Source organism: Procambarus clarkii, chromosome 17 (assembly GCF_040958095.1).
Source record: "Procambarus clarkii isolate CNS0578487 chromosome 17, FALCON_Pclarkii_2.0, whole genome shotgun sequence".
NCBI lineage: Eukaryota > Metazoa > Arthropoda > Malacostraca > Decapoda > Cambaridae > Procambarus > Procambarus clarkii.
In genome coordinates this window covers 47376481-47391808 of record NC_091166.1, presented here as the reverse complement: position 1 = coordinate 47391808, position 15328 = coordinate 47376481, and the positions used below count along the sequence as shown (strand labels likewise).

At 43.6% G+C, this 15328-nt stretch overlaps 2 long non-coding RNA genes across 9 annotated transcripts in view; one reads left to right on the top strand and one right to left on the bottom strand.

Annotated features, from left to right (window-relative positions):
- Positions 1-411: 411 nt before the first annotated feature.
- LOC123772494 (uncharacterized) lies at positions 412-7213 on the top strand. Of its 8 annotated transcripts, none has more exons than XR_011228929.1 (11): positions 421-1193; positions 2234-2454; positions 2989-3042; positions 3456-3895; positions 4438-4525; positions 4643-4713; positions 4985-5053; positions 5339-5521; positions 6116-6186; positions 6434-6516; positions 7076-7213. It is a non-coding gene; the product is annotated as an uncharacterized lncRNA (long non-coding RNA). The 8 variants fall into 8 exon arrangements; XR_011228928.1 differs by having other exon boundaries at positions 428-1193; positions 2989-3111; positions 3836-3895; XR_011228925.1 differs by having other exon boundaries at positions 432-1193; positions 3836-3895.
- The window catches only part of LOC138365544 (uncharacterized), a 25963-nt gene continuing 15041 nt past the window's right edge, over positions 4407-15328 (bottom strand). Inside the window, exons 4-5 of the long non-coding RNA XR_011228923.1 lie at positions 7058-7151; positions 4407-4505 (exon numbers count right to left, since the gene is read on the bottom strand). This is a non-coding gene — a long non-coding RNA (uncharacterized lncRNA). The remainder of the gene's footprint in view (positions 4506-7057; positions 7152-15328) is intronic.

The window sequence follows — 15328 nt, the reverse complement described above, 5'->3', positions numbered from 1 at the left end:
TGAAATTGACACCAGTAATTCCATCTATCATCATACTATCATGCAAGAGGAGCCACACATCTATGGATCATCCAATAAAATCAGCAGACTTCTAGATGTTACTACTGCTCGGCTTAGACTCGGTTACAAGTATCTCTGGGAATTCTCATTATCTGCTGATGTAGACCTGACCAAATGTAAACTGTGTCAACAAAATTATTCGCACACCCTCCGTCACTATGTGATGGAGTGCGAAAAGATACGTGAATTTAGAGACAATTCTATAACCAATGTTCCAGCGATGTGTCAATATTTCATTCAAAATGATCTGCTACCAGAAATTTTAGCCAAATATCCCCAGTTTGCTAACTGTAGGTAGTAACTAAGTGATTGTAACCTATCCACCGCTGCCCACTGGATGGGGGGCGGTGTGCAGGACAAACATATAAATTTTGACACTAGCTCTCCACATATGTCAGTTGCTTAATTTAGAACCTGTACTTGAGGTCGATCTCGAACCCATTGTTGATGTGATGACTTATATTGAATTTTGTAACTAGCTCATCAAGATTGTAACTTGCTTAGCTAAATGAATTGTGGGGTTCAGTCCCTGAGCCCATTATGTGCCTCTGTAACCCTTTCCACTACCGCCCACAAGATGGGTATGGGGTGCATAATAAATGAACTAAACTAACTAAGAGATATTAGAAAGAATTTTTTCAGTGTCAGAGTAGTTAACAAATGGAATGTATTAAGCAGTGACGTGGTGGAGGCTGACTCCATACACAATTTCAAATGTAGATGTGATAGAGCCCAATTGGCTCAGGAACCTGTACACCTGTTGATTGACGGTTGAGAGTCGGGACCAAAGAACCAAAGCTCAACCCCTGCAAGCACAAATTAGGTGAGTACAACTAGGTGAATACAGCTGAGGGGCGGGACCAAACAGCTGAAGCTCAATTCCCTACGCATAACTAGGCGAGTCCATAGGAATTACCGTTTGTCCTGGCGCCATCTATGTTTTGACAGCAGTACTACTAATGTTCCCACGTTATGTGATCGCTATACGGGTGTTACGGTCAGTTGCTCTTCTATATATGTTTATGGACAACGTAGGTGATTTGAGGCAATTTGCGGCCACAGTGAAATAGTATCCACGCGGTGAGTGATGGAGGAGGATATATACTGCTGTGTACTCGACCAGCGGGTGAGAGGTAAGTTATATCGAACAATTATGGGGAATAGATGGGTTATTTTAAGCGTAGAATGTCAGGTAACCGGTAACTACACAGATGGGGTAGTGTTTTTTTAAGTCTTTATTTACTAAAGTGGAACATTACATTATGCCTTTAGCTGAACAAGTCTACTGGTGGGGGAAGTAGACGGGTTTTATGAAAGTATTTTACCTAAATATTTGTATTTGGTTAACTAGTTCAGCCGTTACCAGGGAGGGTGTTCCTTTAATCTAATCTAAAAATTCTAGCCGGACAAAGTGGTTTGCCAGGGTGCTTAACATTTAGTTTAGTTCACTTACTATGCAGCCCATGCTTAAAGAATGCAAGTTTATCGTATTGAATTTACCGTAGTTTTACTGCATTTAATATATCGTTTTTACCCTATTTAATTATGTCGGGTAAAGGCCGGTCGTGGAACGTTCCTAATATAGCAAGTTTTAAAAGAAAAGTTTGAGTTAACTTTAACGCTTAAGTTAGTGACCAATTAGCTTAATCTATTGTGAGGAAAGTTACTATAATCTAACATTGAAAGTGCCATTTCTCTACTCTTTTTGAGAAACATGACTAGATACATGAATCGCATAGTTTTATTACTAAATGTTCATAGATTAGGTTGCATAGTTGAGGAAATGTTGATAAGGTTTGTGATTTTGTGTACCTTGACTTCAGCAGAGATTTTGATAGTGGCGCAAAATTGAGAGGCTCGGATCATTGGGAATGCCGACTGAAGTTGATTAGGTCATGGCTATACCAAAGGAAATAATTAGTATAAATGGGGTTAAGTTGGGAGAAGTGTTGTAAGTAGTGCCTAAAAGCTCTCCTTGGACCTGGGTTATTCGCAAGATTATGGTTTAGACTGCAATAGTTGCAGAATTGGCAAATAAAAAATACCGATGCCCTATATAGTTTTGAAATGGTTAAGACTACCAGATGCAGTTTAATGCTGACAAATGTAAGGTTTGGGGGCTAGGTAAAGATGAGATAGATGTTGTAGATTAAGAGTATTAAATTTTTTGCAGGTGGTAGATTCTCCCCGAGCTGGCACTGCTCTCCAGCCTGGGATGTTGATTGGTTAGTCTTCAACTGCCTCCCAACATGGTAGCGAGGTCCTGAGCTGACATGCAGTGAGGAACGTGGAAAGCTTCCTGAATTGGCACATGGTATGCCTCCCTTTCAAACCAGCAGCTGGCACAAATGTTCCAGCTAACATAAGAATAGTGGATGAAGCCCACACTAAAATGTAAGTCATGAGTGCTGCAGATGGGGGAGATAGAACCTTACACCTGCAGAAGTGTGGTGATAACTGGAGAGAATATGGCCTTGTATAGTTGCTAGTGTAAAAATATTACTAAATTTAGTAAAATCACATTGTCTTGGTAGTATAGTTGGGTTAATTATGAATTTTCAGACTAAAAAGCTTGGTACATAATTCAACAGAATAAATTTGTCCCCCTAGTAGTAAGCAGTGGTTGCAAAAGAATAAGAATTTGTATATATAAATTTTGTATTGCTTTTATTCAAATGTTATACATGGTTGTTAAATTAGTTTGTTTGCAATGTTCCAGAAAAATGTTCATGACTAAAGTTGTTGGAAAATAAAATTTGTATAGGATGTTGACTTGAAATGACTATAGCTATGTAATTAATAAAGATGGGACAACAACATACTTAGTGCCATTTAAAATGGCAACTGTTAAACTGGTGGTACAGGTATGAACAAAATAACATTGCTATGCAAATAACTTTTTAGTAATATTTACTGTTCACATGACAGGTTGTGGAAGGTCCTGGCAACAAAGAGCTGCAGGAAAATACTTGCAGATCTACAGTAAGTAGTGTTGTGTACATTGGAATTAGAGGGTAGAAGTTAATTGCTAAAAACCTATTAAATATTAGGGTATGGAAGTATAGGCTTAGGCTAGTGGGTACCATATCTGCAAGTTTAGTCCTTTCAGGAATGTATTGAAATTGTGAAAATTGTAATGTGGGGCATTAGATCTTAAATGGCATAGTTGAGGGTGTTTTAATAATAATTTTAATGAAATATAAATCTTGTTTAGTTAACATTAAATGTTTGTTAAATAAGCTTTAATCTATAAATGTATAACACTAAGGGTAATCATGAGTCAAATAAAGTTAATGGCAGGAAAAGTTTTGTTCTAAGTGATGGTATTTTTCCCTTGAAAGTAAAAAAATATTCAATGTTTACTTTAGCTTGGTTTTAAATTTATAGTTTTCCAGAATGTGGTTTGGAAAGTCCAGAAGTCCCTCTGTCAGTTGGAAGTTAATTGTAGTAAAGGTTAATCTGAATAGATTTGCATAAAAGTAAAAAAAATAGTAATAACTTAAACAATATAGCATTGGCTAAAGATAAATGTAAATTGCCATTGAAGTGCAGTTGATAGTTTCTCAAATGACATTTACTGAAACTTGGCAAATTGATGCCATATATATTTATATTGCTAAAGTAGATCTTTACTACTGCTACTAGAATATGTAGGAAAGGTAAATTCCTTAAAGAAATTTTTTCCATCTGAATTTGTAAACTACTGAATGCTAATTTGAAAAGTAAAGCAAGATTGGCTTTAAATCTGAAATTAATTTGTTGAAATATTTTTCAGGTGAGTGATTATGATGCATGGACTGGCTTGGAGTGAGTCTCCTTTACTCTACAAAAGTGGGTGAGTTTGAATTTGATGTTTTAGCTATATCAATGACCTAATCTTAATTCTCTTATCTAGTCCATTTATAGGTGTGTAACCATGTCCTACTGTTACAACCCACAGGGGATGATGCAGTTTGTACTGATCCTACCCCATTTCATAAAAGGGGACCAGGCAGTCCTGCAGATTTCCCTGGCTTGGCTTTTTCAGAGCTTTGCTTTACTACCCATCTAATAGATGGACTAGATTTGCATAGGTTTAGGGACCCTTAACAATGGTTACATTGTTAATTCTCGCAGGGCTTGTTTGCATCTAAAACTTTAGTGCCTGGCATGCATTGTACAGTGCTTTCAGTAAAGCATATGTACAATGTGTTTGGCACTAAAGTGGTGGATGTAATGCACCCATTCCGGGAACAAGCTCTGCACTAAAATCGGAGGAAGGGATAGGCCTTGTTGAGCCTGTTAAAAGATAGGCTGTTAGGATTTTTTGGGCTTATTATTAGGCATTGGTGATAATAAAAGTAGTGTCCCTGTTTAATGTTTATTTTTCTTTTACAGGTGATTGGCTCTGGAGTTGTCTTGGCCTTTTGGATCTTCTGTTCATCTAGGAGCATCTGTCCCACAACCTGAAACAGTTCATATAAATGTTTGTAACAGAATTTCATAATTGAAAGTAAAAAAAAGTTACAACACAAATAACTGGTAACTGTACTTCATCTAATTGTAATATATAATTGAAGTTTAAATATGCTTTTTCTTTCAGACTATAGATTAGGAAGTCCAGAACAACATCCTAGAGTTTGAAGGTGGTGTTTGCTCGACATTCAGAATCGGGTGAGTGTGGTAGTAATAATAAATTAAAGATTTGCATTATATATTAAATAGTAAAGTTAAACAATGTAGCATTATGTCTGAAGTATCTTTCTCCACTTAAATGTACTAAAGAAACTTAACTTGAATAGCCATATCTACCTTTTTAATTGCTTGATTAGCATTAATAAAATTTAAATTTTAGCCAATTTTAAAGGAACACTACCATTGTGAATTTGCAAAGAAACTAGAGTAAAAAGCTGTGTTTATAAGCTAATTTGGTTAAATGTTTCAGGTACTTTGTTAGATTACAATGGTATCAAAGCGGCGAGTGGCTGTTCTACTCGGCACATCTATGAAGCTGGTATGTTGAATTACATGTTTTAGCTATATAAATTGTATTACCAATATGGGGATGCAGGGGTGGGGGAATACCAACTTTAAATTATAATTGAAAATAAGATTTCAGTATGCTACTTTTTAAATTGTTACCAAATTGTTACTTAAAGGGCTTTTTTCTAGAATCGATAAATGAAAGATGGGGTGGGGGAAGTAGGTAAATAGTGTATTTTGAAAAAGGCAAATATTTAAGTTTAAACATTGCTGTGGGGAAAAATTTTATTAACCATATTAAATGTTTCATTGACAGGTTGTGGAGGGTGCTTCCAACATAACTTCAGGAACAGTGTACAGAACAATTGGTGGAACTTGTATGCTACAGAAAGTAGCACAGGGGCTGGCCAGCTGAGCAGACAGCACACTGGAGATGTGATCCTGTGGTCCCAGGTTGAATCCTGGAAATGGTGGGCCGAGTTTTTCACCCTATGCCCCTGTGAGTTAGTCAGCTGTAATGGGCTGCTTTGTGGGGGGGCTAAAGGCCTGAAATTGCCAAGATACTTTTGCCCTCTATCATTATGACAGTTAAGAGTACTGCTATAATTAGTATTTAAATAGTGAAGGGGCCTGGAAATGGGGGATAAAACCTGTAGTTCTAGGCCTTGACAAGTGGGTACAATAAAAGTTTAGTCCTTGCAGGAAATGTTTTGAATAGCAAAGAAATTTTAAAATGTTACATTTTATTCAATTTAAGAATTGAGGGTATTTAGAATGTTTACTTAAATGGCAATTGGTTTGCTTAACTTTGTTCAGTTACTTGGTTCTAAAATAATTGGCTAAAAGTTTTTCCATCTATAAATTGCACACAATAGTGTGATGCATCAAATGACCAAATCCATAAGGGCTGTGATGAGGGTTCAAATGTCCCATGACATTATAAAAAAAAATTGCAACAGGGAGGTAAATTGACCTCATCGATTTGTTCATAATTAAAAGTTAAAAAAAAATAATGGTACAAGACAAATATTGACTAGTAACTGTACTTCATATTTTTTTAATGTAACTAGTTTAAATAGGCTTTTTCTTTCAGAATAAGAATTGGGAAGTCCAGCTGTTCATCCTAGAGTTTGAAGGTGTTGATTGCTTGACATTCAGATTGGGGTGAGTGTTGGTGAATATTTTAAATAAAAAAAGTAAGGCATCAGTGGTTGCATGTAGATAATGTAAAGTAAAAATTCTTTCTCTACTTTAAAGTACTTGTTAAACTTAAATAGTTTGAGTAGCCATATCAAAGTCTTGTGCTTGATTAGCATTAGTGAGAATAAAATGTTAAGGCACATTAGCCATTTGAGTTTGCAAAGCAACTTTTAATACCAAATTTATAAGCTAATTTGGTTAAATGTTTCAGGTGGTAATGGAGATTATGATGGTATTAAGGAATTGACTGGCTTAAGAAGTGTGGCTGTTCTACTCTGCACATCCAATAAACTGGTATGTTGAATTAAATGTTTTAGCTATATCAAATAATTAACTAGCTTGCTTTTTTATCTAGTCCATTTATAGATGTGTACCAAAGTCCTACTGTTACCACCTGCAGGGATTGATGCAGTTTGTACTGATCCTACCCCATTTCATAGAAGGGGACCAGGCAGTCCTGCAGATTTCCCTGGCTTGGCTTTTTCAGAGCCCTGCTCTACTACCCATCCAATAGATGGACTAGATTTGCATAGGTGTAGGGACCCTTAACAATGTGCAAACATTGTTAATAACTACAGGGCTTGTTCACTGAAAGAGTGGATACATCCAGAGGTTTAGTGCCTGGAACATAGGCTTTACAACAAGCCTATGTACATAATGTTGAGGGCACTAAACCAAAAGATGTGTTCCACTCTTTCAGCCAACAAGTCCTGCCTCAAAATGCAAGTAAGGGATAGGCCTTGCTGAGCCAATCTTAAAAGATTGGGACTTAGGGGTTTTGGTAGTAATTTGTATGTGTTAGTGTTAATAAAATGAGTGTCCCTGTTTGATATACTTTATTTTTCTTTTACAGGTGGTGGTTGTCCTTGGTACTCTGGATGTTTTCCTGGCCTTTGAAGTTGTTTGGAGTCTTCAGTTGAAACTTCAACCTGAAACAAAATTGTCAACATTAGTTATATTGTATACTATTTAATAAATCTTTTAATGAAAATACTTTATACTTTATCCTGAAAGTAGCTAATTTAATCATGCTGGAAATTAATAGCAAGTTTTAGATAATCTGTAATATTAGTTTATATAAAACTACAATAAACAAATAAAGGTATACAAAATATATAAAGCTAATATAAACTTAAGTTTGTTAATTATATAAAGCTATAATATAAGTATATATAACAGTTATAATAAACTAATGTTAAAGTTTATATTATAACTTGGTTATATATCTTATATTATAGCTTTATATATTTTAAGTTTAATTATATAAAGCTAATAACTTAAGTAACATAAGTTATATATAAAAAGGTATAATATTACCTTTAAAGCTATGGAACATATTGATTAGTGGAAATGATGTAAAACTTTACATCAATGATAAGATTAAACTAAATTAGCTAAATTTTTTCCCACAAGTGTCACAACTTGATAGGAAACACTTTCATGTTTCCTAACAATATTGTCTAATGGTACCAAACCCTTCAATTTTTTAAGAAGAAAATAAACAAAACCATTAGACATGTCCAATCTGTTAATATAATGATGCACTGAAGTGTCCTACCAAATATTAGTAATGAACACTAAATTATTCACACCAGACATCCCATTACCACAAATGTTTCAAACTGCTGAAGATAACTATTTCAAGATAGTGTATATATAAACTATCTGCCTATAACAAGCACCATAAATGGGAAGAGCCTTACAAACTAACATTCAAAAAAACTTCAAATACCTGGAATTCAATCCAAGCTATTAAATGAATTGACAGCCAAACTTACTGCCACTTAAACTCGCTAGATAGATTTCAAATGTTGCTCAAATTTTTGAAACTGCCAAGCAGAAAACTTTAAAATTACTTTGACCTCACATCTGCAAGGTCCTGAAGGGAAGAAACATTAATATTCTTGTAAAATCAACAAAACATTGGTTTGTTAAAAACAAACCTGTTCACAATTTTTTTCTGATAACCAGCTATTCAAACACACACACTGTGTTTGATAAAGCACCATATCAAAGGCTAGGAGTGAAATATGAAGCACATGGAATAAAGGATAAAAAGATTGCTTAATTAAAACAAATACATTAAAGCTTCCTCTGAAACAGATTTGACTGGAAAATACGGCATGAAGCGTACCACAAGGGTCTAAACCTTATATACCTCAATGACAAACCACATCAATTTTGCAGATGACACCAAGATTTATGGTATAGGGAACATGAAAAAATGATATCGAGCCCTTACAAAGATCTACGGGAACTCTAAAAATGGTTACAAGACTGGCAAATTCTTATTATTATATACAGTATTTAACATTGCAAAACCTTACAGGTGAGCCAGAACAATCCATATCACAACTACCACATTAAAATGAAGAAGAACAATGAAATAAAGGACCTTTGAGCTAGATTCCGTCATTAACCAAAAGTTGCTCCAGTAAAAAACAAAAAACCCTAGAATTAATCAAGCTACCTTTTGACTTTAACGAAAAGAAGGTAATTATTCTAATGTCCAAACATTTATACACAACATATCTATAATCACTTAGATAATTGAAGCCAAGCATGGAGACCCCCCCACCTTCTTTACAAAAACACATCTACTTTCAAACAACTTCAACACTGGCCAACAAAAATATTTCTAAAACTAAGTCAACTAATAACAGGAATAACCGAGAGCCACGACAAACACTCCAACTCTCTCCTACACCAAACTCTTATGCTATTAATGATCCAAATTATTTTCATATACTTCCTACAGACGAGTCCAGAGATAGGACGATCTGGCGAGTAAACTGAAGCACGATACAGGTGTCAACGGACATCAGTCAGCCCACTTGTCACCACAGGGGATAAACTAATAACATTATAACCTGCAATTTTGTATGACTCCTTGTGGCCATTTAAATCAATAAAACCCAGGGTTGTGGCAATGTTTTAGCATAAGGTAAGGCATACAGGAATGCCTGGTAATGTCTAGTCCTTGTATGTGCTTTAGGCAACCAAACTGAATAACAACATTGCTCGTGTTAGACTATTTTATCTGAGTTTCTTATTCAGTACAACCTTTTAAACCCAAATAGGAATGCGCTTTAAAGATCCATTTATTTGGAGATTCTACTTACCACAATCTAAATTACCGGTCTCTGAAAGTACTATGAGATAAGTTTAACTAGATGAGTGTTTGCCTATCCACACCCACATGAGGAATGTGACAACACTGAATAAAGAAAGGGGCTTTGAGCATTCAGCATGCAACAATTTGACATGACATAACCAATATAGCCAGGTCATACCTACCCCTCCTACCTACCCACTAACTCCTTCCCCCAATCCCATCACTCCTGCCCTCCCTTCTATGCCCCTCACTCCTACCCTCCCTCCTGCACCCTCAATCCTCCCTCCTTCCCCCTCAATATGCCCCTCCTACCCCATCACTTTTGCCCTTTCTCCTACCCCCCTCACTCCTCCCCCCTACCCCCTACCTCTCTCCTACCACCTCCCTCCTCACTCCTCACCTCCTGCCCCCTCACTCTTACCCCATCAATCCAGCCCTTCCTTCTACCCCCTCACTCCAGCCCTCCCTCCAATCCCTTCACTCCTGCCCTTGCTCCTCCCCCTTCCTCCTGCCCCCTCCCTCCTACCCTCTCATTCCTCCCTCCTACTCCCTCACTCTTCAATACCCCCTCATTCCTCCTCCCATTCACTCGTACCCCCCCCCTCACTACTACCCCCTTACTATTCCTCCCCCCTAACTCCTCCTCCCCTTTCACTATTCCTCCCTACCCTCACTCCTCTTCACCCACATTCCCCCTTCCCTCCTCACTCCCCCTTCCCTCCTCATTCTTCCTTCCCTCCTCATTCTTCCTTCCCTCCTCACTCTTCCTTCCCTCCTCACTCTTCATTCGCCCCTCACTCTTCACGCCCCTCACTCCTCCTTTCCCCTTCACTCCTCCCCCCCCCATCACTCCTCCTTCACCCCCTCATTCCTCCTTCCCCCCTCACTCCTCCCACCCCCCCGTCACTCCTCCTTCCCCCCTCACTCCTCCTTTTACTCCATCCCCGCTCATTCCTTCCCCTCCCTTCCCCCTCCCTCTTACCCCTCACTCTTGCCCATCCTTCTTCCCTCCCTCCTACCGTTCTTCCTGCCTCTTCACTTCTCCCTCCTACCCCCTTCACTCCTCCCACTCACTACTCTTCCCCATCAATCCTCCCCCTCATACCTCCCCCTCACTAATCCTTCTCCTCACTCTTCCTTCCCACCTCACTCCTCTACCCCTTCTCTCCTCTACCCTCCTCACTCCTCTACCCTCCTCACTCCTCTACCCTCCTCACTCCTCTACCCTCCTCACTCTACCCTTCTCACTCCTCTACCCTTCTCACTCCTCTACCCTCCTCACTCCTCTACCCTCTTCACTCCTCTACCCTCCTCACTCCTCTACCCTCCTCACTCCTCTACCCCTTCACTCCTCTACCCTCCTCACTCCTCTACCCTCCTCACTCCTCTACCCTCCTCACTCCTCTACCCCTTCACTCCTCTACCCTCCTCACTCCTCTACCCTCCTCACTCCTCTACCCTCCTCACTCCTCTACCCTCCTCACTCCTCTACCCCTTCACTCCTCTACCCCTTCACTCCTCTACCCTCCTCACTCCTCTACCCTCCTCACTCCTCTACCCTCCTCACTCCTCTACCCCTTAACTCCTCTACCCTCCTCACTCCTCTACCCCTTCACTCTACCCTCCTCACTCCTCTACCCCTTCACTCCTCTACCCTCCTCACTCCTCTACCCTCCTCACTCCTCTACCCCTTCACTCCTCTACCCTCCTCACTCCTCTACCCCTTAACTCCTCTACCCTCCTCACTCCTCTACCCCTTCACTCTACCCTCCTCACTCCTCTACCCCTTCACTCCTCTACCCCTTCACTCCTCTACCCTCCTCACTCCTCTACCCTCACTCCTCTACCCCTTCACTCTACCCTCCTCACTCCTCTACCCCTTCACTCCTCTACCCTCCTCACTCCTCTACCCTCCTCACTCCTCTACCCCTTCACTCTACCCTCCTCACTCCTCTACCCCTTCACTCCTCTACCCCTTCACTCCTCTACCCTCCTCACTCCTCTACCCTCCTCACTCCTCTACCCCTTAACTCCTCTACCCTCCTCACTCCTCTACCCCTTCACTCTACCCTCCTCACTCCTCTACCCCTTCACTCCTCTACCCTCCTCACTCCTCTACCCCTTCACTCCTCTACCCCTCCTCACTCCTCTACCCTCCTCACTCCTCTACCCTCCTCACTCCTCTACCCTCCTCACTCCTCTACCCTCCTCACTCCTCTACCCTCCTCACTCCTCTACCCTCCTCACTCCTCTACCCTCCTCACTCCTCTACCCTCCTCACTCCTCAACCCTCCTCACTCCTCTACCCTCCTCACTCCTCTACCCTCCTCACTCCTCAACCCTCCTCACTCCTCTACCCTCCTCACTCCTCTACCCTCCTCACTCCTCTACCCTCCTCACTCCTCTACCCTCCTCACTCCTCTACCCTCCTCACTCCTCTACCCTCCTCACTCCTCTACCCTCCTCACTCCTCTACCCTCCTCACTCCTCTACCCTCCTCACTCCTCTACCCTCCTCACTCCTCTACCCTCCTCGCTCCTCTACCCTCCTCACTCCTCTACCCTCCTCACTCCTCTACCCTCCTCACTCTACCCTTCTCACTCCTCTACCCTTCTCACTCCTCTACCCTCCTCACTCCTCTACCCTCTTCACTCCTCTACCCTCCTCACTCCTCTACCCTCCTCACTCCTCTACCCCTTCACTCCTCTACCCTCCTCACTCCTCTACCCTCCTCACTCCTCTACCCTCCTCACTCCTCTACCCCTTCACTCCTCTACCCTCCTCACTCCTCTACCCTCCTCACTCCTCTACCCTCCTCACTCCTCTACCCTCCTCACTCCTCTACCCCTTCACTCCTCTACCCCTTCACTCCTCTACCCTCCTCACTCCTCTACCCTCCTCACTCCTCTACCCTCCTCACTCCTCTACCCCTTAACTCCTCTACCCTCCTCACTCCTCTACCCCTTCACTCTACCCTCCTCACTCCTCTACCCCTTCACTCCTCTACCCTCCTCACTCCTCTACCCTCCTCACTCCTCTACCCCTTCACTCCTCTACCCTCCTCACTCCTCTACCCCTTAACTCCTCTACCCTCCTCACTCCTCTACCCCTTCACTGTACCCTCCTCACTCCTCTAACCCTTCACTCCTCTACCCCTTCACTCCTCTACCCTCCTCACTCCTCTACCCTCACTCCTCTACCCCTTCACTCTACCCTCCTCACTCCTCTACACCTTCACTCCTCTACCCTCCTCACTCCTCTACCCTCCTCACTCCTCTACCCTCCTCACTCCTCTACCCCTTCACTCTACCCTCCTCACTCCTCTACCCCTTCACTCCTCTACCCCTTCACTCCTCTACCCTCCTCACTCCTCTACCCTCCTCACTCCTCTACCCCTTAACTCCTCTACCCTCCTCACTCCTCTACCCCTTCACTCTACCCTCCTCACTTCTCTACCCCTTCACTCCTCTACCCTCCTCACTCCTCTACCCTCCTCACTCCTCTACCCCTTCACTCCTCTACCCCTCCTCACTCCTCTACCCTCCTCACTCCTCTACCCTCCTCACTCCTCTACCCTCCTCACTCCTCTACCCTCCTCACTCCTCTACCCTCCTCACTCCTCTACCCTCCTCACTCCTCTACCCTCCTCACTCCTCAACCCTCCTCACTCCTCTACCCTCCTCACTCCTCTACCCTCCTCACTCCTCTACCCTCCTCACTCCTCTACCCCTTCACTCTACCCTCCTCACTCCTCTACCCCTTCACTCCTCTACCCCTTCACTCCTCTACCCTCCTCACTCCTCTACCCTCCTCACTCCTCTACCCCTTAACTCCTCTACCCTCCTCACTCCTCTACCCCTTCACTCTACCCTCCTCACTTCTCTACCCCTTCACTCCTCTACCCTCCTCACTCCTCTACCCTCCTCACTCCTCTACCCCTTCACTCCTCTACCCCTCCTCACTCCTCTACCCTCCTCACTCCTCTACCCTCCTCACTCCTCTACCCTCCTCACTCCTCTACCCTCCTCACTCCTCTACCCTCCTCACTCCTCTACCCTCCTCACTCCTCTACCCTCCTCACTCCTCAACCCTCCTCACTCCTCTACCCTCCTCACTCCTCTACCCTCCTCACTCCTCAACCCTCCTCACTCCTCTACCCTCCTCACTCCTCTACCCTCCTCACTCCTCTACCCTCCTCACTCCTCTACCCTCCTCACTCCTCTACCCTCCTCACTCCTCTACCCTCCTCACTCCTCTACCCTCCTCACTCCTCTACCCTCCTCACTCCTCTACCCTCCTCACTCCTCTACCCTCCTCACTCCTCTACCCTACTCACTCCTCTACCCTCCTCACTCCTCTACCCTCCTCACTCCTCTACCCTCCTCACTCCTCTACCCTCCTCACTCCTCTACCCTCCTCACTCCTCTACCCTCCTCACTCCTCTACCCTCCTCACTCCTCTACCCTCCCTCCTACCCCCTCACTTCTACCCTCCCTCCTACCCCTCACTCCTTCCCTCACTTCTACCCCCTCACTCCTACCCTCCCTCCTACCCCCTCACTCCTACCCTCCCTACTACCTCCTCACTCCTACCCTCTCTCCTACCCCCTCACTCCTTCCCTCCCTCCTACCCCTCTCACTGCTTCCCTCCCTCCTACCCCCTCACTCCTACCCTCCCTCCTACCCCCTCACTCCTACCCTCCCTACTACCCCCTCACTCCTACCCTCTCTCCTACCCCCTCACTCCTTCCCTCCCTCCTACCCCCTCACTGCTTCCCTCCCTCCTACCCCCTCACTCCTACCCCCCCTCCTACCCCCTCACTCCTACCCCCCCTACTACCCCCTCACTCCTTCCCTCACTTCTACACCCTCACTCCTGCCCTCCCTCCTACCCTCCTTCCTACCCCCTCACTCCTACCCTCCCTCCTACCCCCTCACTGCTTCCCTCCCTCCTACCCCCTCACTTCTGCCCTCCCTCCTACCCCTCACTTCTACCCCCTCACTCCTACCCTCCCTCCTACCCCCCTCACTCCTACCCTCCCTCCTACCCTCTCACTCCTACCCTCCCTCCTACCCCTTCACTCCTACCCTCCCTCCTACCCCCTCACTGCTTTCCTCCCTCCTACCCCTCACTCCTACCCTCTCTCCTACCCCCTCACTCCTTCCCTCCCTCCTACCCCCTCACTGCTTGGCACTACGAGAATCAACTACAACCACAAAGGAGGAATGAGAATAAGAAAACAAGAGACAAAGAGCATAGAGAATAGCATAAAGTTCTGCCGTAAAGACGCTAGCCTCCGAAGGGAGGCGACACATGTAAGTACGGTCAGGAAAAACAACAGAGTAGCCCATACCATCCGCAGAATTAGACCCATCAGGGAAGATGGAAATAGAGTGGGAGTGCGAAGAAAAGTGCTCAAGGAAGAGGCTTTTCAGAATTGTAGGAGGGGTAAAGGCTTTAGTAATACAAGTCAAGGACGTACAAAACTTGGGAAGGGGGACTCTCCACGGAGGTAATGAAGGAACAATACGAGGAGAAACATTAGAAATATGAACAGAAAGAGAATCCTGTAAGCGAGATAACTGGACAGAAAGTGGGAGACAATGAAGAGGAACAGGAACCACAGGAGGAGGAAAAGTCAATGCACGACAGAGGCAAGAGGAAGGATGTTGGAAGGACCGCGCAAGATAGTGAAGACAGCAGCGATCACGGCAGTCCTGAAGAGAGAGAAAGCCAGTGTCAACATACAAACTAAGGGCGGGAGTCGAACGAAAGGCACCAGAGCCGAGACGCAACCCAGTATGGTGCAAAGCATCAAGACGGCGAAGAGTAGAAGGAGAAGCAGAAGAGTATGCAGGGCAACCATAATTGAGTTTAGACAGGACGAGAGAGGAGTGCAAATAGAGGAGCGTGCGCCTATCCGCTCCCCAAGAAGTATGGGACAAAACCTTAAGGAGGTTAAGGGCCTTAGAGCATTCAACTCGGAGGCAA